Source organism: Chrysochloris asiatica, unplaced genomic scaffold (assembly GCF_000296735.1).
Source record: "Chrysochloris asiatica unplaced genomic scaffold, ChrAsi1.0 scaffold00097, whole genome shotgun sequence".
In the NCBI taxonomy this organism is placed as follows: Eukaryota; Metazoa; Chordata; class Mammalia; order Afrosoricida; family Chrysochloridae; genus Chrysochloris; species Chrysochloris asiatica.
The window spans coordinates 7,810,745-7,816,389 of NW_006408615.1; the positions used below are offsets into that span (position 1 = coordinate 7,810,745).

The following is a 5,645-nucleotide window of genomic DNA, read 5'->3' on the forward strand; positions in this document are numbered from 1 at the left end:
CCTACTTGTGTATTTTCCCCCTCCCCAGCACCCAAACTAGCATGTGTCTATTCCCTTCTTGTGTATTGCTCCCTCAGCATCCAAACTATGCTGTGTCTGTTCCCTACCCTGAGCTCCACCTTCCTCTCCCTCCTGTAATGCCATCTCCCACATCCTGGTAACCAGCAAAGAATTCCCTCTTTACCAGGGTGCAAACATCCCTCTTGCACCCTCTTGTGAACTTTTTGACTGGCAGAACTCCAGGCCCAAAAGTTAAACTGGTTTTTGGGTTTCGGGTTTTGGGTTTTGATTTTTCCTTTCAATGTTTCATTGTTTTTGTTTGTTTATTCTTTCTTCTTCTCTTTCCATTCTCTTGAATTTTATCTTTTATATCTCTGCTTTTGTTTTTCCTTCTTCTGTTTCTCATTTCCCCTCTTCCCTTTTTACTTTTTGATCTTTCTTGACTACTCTCTATTTTTAATCTTTTCCTCTCCCTGGGTTTTCTAAGTGTTTTTTCCCCCATCCCTTTATTTTTTTTTTTTTATCTTATTTTTCTCTTCTATAGATCCATTTTCTGGTTCCTTTTTTCTCTTTTTAGTTATGATATTCTATTTTCTGGATGCCACCTTTTTTTTCATCTATTTTTTTTCCTGTATTTTCTCTTTTTACTGTTGGTTCTTTGATAGTTTATTTTGTTATTTTCTTGTGTGTGGAGGAGAGCATGGGTGGGGGAGGTTTCTCCTCTTTCCCACCGGACAGAAACAGAAACTGTACCCATAGAGCCCAGTCACAAACATACTCTCTGCAGCTTGAGTTTTGTTGCCTATGCACAGGTATTCAGCTGTGTGAATCATAAAAAATATGTATAGCATTTCGAGGACTGGGTATTCCAGAACATTTTTTTTTGCTCATGAGGAATCTGTGCATAAACCATGAATCTGTCGTGAGAACAGAAGAAGGGATACTGAATGGTTTAAAATCAGGAAAGGTGTGTTTCAAGGTTGTATCTTTTCACCACACTTACTCAGTCTGAGAATAAGGATGGTGAAAATGATCTGAGAAGCTGGATTATATGAGGAAGAACGTGGCATCAGGATTGGAGGAAGACTCACTGACAACCAGATACATGCAGATAACACAACCTTGTTCACTGGAAGCGAAGAGTACCTAAATTTTTGCTTATGGAATCCTTCAATATGGCAACTTGATGCTTGAATTTTTTTCTTCAGTTCTTTCAGCTTGAAAAATGTTAAACGTGTTCTTTTGGTCTTCTAACTTTGCGTATTTCAATATACTTGACTTTGTCTTCTCAAGCTACTCTTGGAAATTTTCTGTTCCACCTTTTCACTTTCTCATGTCTTCCGTTCACTTTAGCTTCTCTAAGTTCAAGAGCAAGTTTCACAGTCCCTTCTGACATTCATTTTAGTCTTCTTTTCTCCTGTCTTTTTTAATGATCTATGGTTTCTTCATGTATGATGTTCTTAATGTCATCACACAACTCCTTTGCTTTGGTCTTTGATCATTAGTGTCTAATGCATCAAATCTGTTCTTGAGATGGTCTGTAAATTCAGATGGAATACATTCAAAGTTGTGCTTTGGCTCTCATGGAATTGTCTAAATTTTCTTCAGCTTCAGCCTGAACTTGCAGATGAGCAATTGATGGTCTGTCCCACAGTCAACCCCTTGGCCTTGTTCTGACTGGCGATACTGAGCTTTTGAATCATCTCTTCCCACAGATGTAGTACACTTGATTACTGTGTATTCCAATTTGTGAGGCCCATGTGTATAGTCACCACTTCTGTTGTTGATGGAGGTGTGTTTTTAGCCTTACCAAGAGGTAGCATATGATCAAGAACTGATGATACTGAAAGAAGAAGTCCAAGCTGCCTTGAAGGCATTGGTGAAGAACAAGGCTCCAGGAATTGATAGAATACAAACTGAAATCTTCCAACAAATGGAAGCAACACTGGAGGTGTTCACTCATCTATGCCAAGAAATAGAAAAGCCAACCACTTAGAAGAGACTTATATTTATGCCCATTCCAAAGAAAAGTGACCCAGTGGAATGTGGATATCATTAATATCACATGTAAGTAAAACTTTGCTGAAGATAATTCAAAATTTTAAGTTCTCTTCACTTTCACCAAGCAAAAGTGTACCCTCCATTTATCACAGGTTGTTAATGAGCCTCCCTCCAAGCCTGATGCCACGTTCTTCTTCATAAAGTCCAGCTTTTCAAAGTATTTGTTCACCATACAGACTGAGTAAGTGTGGTGAAGGAATATAAACTTTGACTTGACTGCTATTCTGCCCCAACCCCAAATGCAAGTCTTGTTTGCAGCTAGGGGTGAACAGTGTAAATATCATTAACTATAAACCAATGAATGAATAGGTGGGAGGAATGATGGATAGATGCATTGATGGGCAGGTGGATGGATGGATAACTCAGTGTGTCTTTCATCCACAGATTTATTCCTTTGCTGGACTCTCCTCAAGGGCTGGGCACAGGAAGTCTGCTCCGAGGCTGGGAGGGGTAGTGATTCCCAGGGGAGGCCAGAGAAGGTCCAGGGTCTCCAGCACCCCCTCTGTCTGAAGGAGGTTACCAAAGATTGTGTGGAGGCAAGGTAGCATCTTACCTCCTCCAACTTCACAAAGAGAAGAAGAATCAGCATCAGCATCAGCTCAAGGTTGATTCCTATGAGACTGAGGTCAGACTCCCCTCCACCCTCCAACCTTCTCTTCCAATTCTGCCTCCAAGCATCTGCCCACAGCACTCTCTACTTGTCAACTCGGTTAAATAATTCAGTGCAATGGCCTCACAGAACTCAGACAAGACTCAGGGTTATGCAGTTTATTAGAGAAGGTAGCAGGTTGTGATTCAAGAGTTGAAACGCTTAGGTCACAGATTTTTAGTCAGGACAGCTTCCTTCTGGCCTGATCTCTGCCCTGCTGAGGCAATGTTGCAAAGCTCCTTCATGCTGCTGATAAATGCACAAAGGTCACACCACTCCACCATAAGCTTCAGCGTGGAGGCGTTTGGCTCTAGCTCCCTGGGTCAGCACACCTAGCTCCCCCAGTTAAGTGGCTGGTGGCACCAGACTCCACAAGCCAGCCTACTGAAGGCACTTAGCTTTAATTGCTCTGTGGGCTAACAGCCCAATACTCTTTAATTCTCTAAATTTTGGTTCAACTGCATCTCCTCTGCCACACCTCTGATGTCATAGCCCACGGAGGAGGTCCAACACACAGGGACCCACTCCTGGGTCTTGTTCCTCAATGGTGGTGTGAACTCCCTTTCTGCTCTAAGGTGGCTCATTTTAGACCCAGCAGGACGGCAAAATTGACCAGTCCCTTCATTGCATTTCCAAAGTTTCACAACCACATTAGTCCTGTTAAAAGTCATCATATCTGCATCATATCATCCTGTCAGCATCTTCTCCCATCTCCTCTAACCCATCTCCATAAGGGAAAAATTGTTCAGTGGAATTTGCACATATCCTAGGTAGAAAAAAGTCCTATAAAGTCATTCATCACAATGCAGAGGCAGAACGTGAAGAGGGGTTGGGGTATGGCTAGGTTATAAACAGCCCTAGGAAACAAGGGAAACTTTGAGGACCTCAACAAAAATTGGTACAGGTGGGATTATACAAAAACAGAAAAACTTCCTCCCCATCTTTTCTCCCATCTCCCACAGGTATGACACAGATGGACAAGTGGGGAATCAGAGAGCAAGGTGGCCTGAGGGAGCTGAACCTAGGCATCAGCCCCAGGGCCAAGTGCAGCACAGAGAAAGGAAGAGAAAGGAGACCACTGCCCACCATTCCCATGATGCACCACCCATCTCTGATAATCATGAATGCCTGACCCTGTCTAAACAGAGCCCTGCAAAGCCAACCCTAGGACAGTGCCCAGCACACTTCCCAGCAGCTGCTTTCTCAGCTGATGATTTCAGGGCAGATGCAGGTCTCCTGGCTGGGAACTAAGGCAGTTGGTATGGACACAGGAGAAGGGTCTGGAAGCAAGTCAGTGGCTGGCCTTGCACGGTGCTCTCAGAGCTCCTGGGTGGTCCTGAGTTCCAGGGAGAAGTTTTCTGGGGGACCCACCTCAGGCTGGAGGGAGTCTGCTGCCCGGGAATTGGAGAATGGGAGGCTGTAGACAAGGAGAATCCCATTAGTGCTCATTCTGAGAGCTGTGGGGCTGGAGGATGGGAGAGGGCAGTTCTCCCAGCCCTGCTCTGAGGAAGGAACTGATTCCAGGGACAGGCACGGTCAGAAAGGCTGTGCTGAATGCCATGAGTGAAAAGAGGATGCCGTGTACAGAGGGAGGACTGTGGGACCTCCAGACAGTGGGCCAGGCAGAGGGCCACACAGCCCCAGCAGACCACTCAGGGACATGCTCCCACGGGGTCAGGGGGACGTCTGGGAAGGCAGTTACCTGTCAAAGCAGTGACAGTGTTTGTGGTTTGTGGGTCTCAGGTCCATCTATGTGAGAGTGACAGAATGACCAGGGTGGGCATAGTGACCAGGGAGGCTGTGCTGATGGGGAGGACGTAGTGACTAGGAAGGACATAGTGACCAGGAAGAACATAATGGCCAAAGAATGCACAGTGACAAGGGAGGGCACAATGCCCCTGGAGGGCATAGTGAACAGCAAAGATGTAATGACCAAGGGACGAAATAGTGGCCAGGGAAGACATAGAGACCAGGGTGGGCTTTTGACCAAGGAGGATGTACTGACCACAGAGGATGCAGTGACCAGAGAGGATATAGTGACCAGGGAGGACGTATTGATCAAGGACGGCATAGTGACTAAGGAGGATATAATGACCACCCCAGCCTGTCCGGTGGGCCTACGGTACAGCTGGCCAGGTCTTGCACCCAGCATCCAGCAAGTGTACAAAACAGTGACGTGGCACTGGCAGCTGCATAGTTGGATGTACACACAGACGTGGATAGTGTGGTTGCATGGTGTGTGCTGCCTGGCTCCAGGTCCATGGGTTGGCCTCCCACCTGAGCCCAACCACTCTCCAGCCCACCTGCCCTCACCTGACAGCCCCGAGGAGCTGTGTCTTTGTCCTGGAGTACAGCACATGGGCTAAGCTCCTCAGCTGTCCCTGCATCCAGCGCAGATCTGCCGGTGCGTCAGGAAGCCACGCCACCACCCTGGAGGACAGGGCTGCGTCAGCTCCTCCCGGCAATCACAGGGAGCCCACCACCCTAAAGGGGCTGCAGCCCAGGCACCAGGACCAGAGGAAGTGGTGAGTGTGAGCTTAGCCACAGCAGTTTAACACCAAAAGGGCTCGAAGACGATGTTGAGACCCAGGGAGGTTAAGAGGCCTAACCCAGGCCACACAGTAGTCTGAGCCGCTCTAGCTCCTGAACTTATCCTCAGAGGACGGGCATTGTCTCTGAGGCTCTGGGGCTGGAACAATAGGTCATTTGCCACACAGACTGTGGGGACCAGCCAGGTCACTCATCAGGAACCTCAGCTTACAATACAGCCGACCCCGGCTCCCTTTCAGCCCTTGCTGCAGACAAGGCAAGCAAGCCTCCAGAACCATAGCCAACTCCAGGGCAGGCAAGAGAGCAGGCAGGCTCCACCCTCCTGGCTCTGCCCTACTTGTGTGCCAGTTGCTTTCGGGTCCTGGTCTACCTCTCCTCCCCCCCC

General features: G+C 47.3%; 1 protein-coding gene across 1 annotated transcript in view; it reads right to left on the bottom strand.

Annotated features, from left to right (window-relative positions):
- Window positions 1-5,645, bottom strand: part of LOC102814460 (patatin-like phospholipase domain-containing protein 5-like) — a 30,995-nt gene that overhangs the window by 15,610 nt on the left and 9,740 nt on the right. The window lies entirely within an intron of this gene.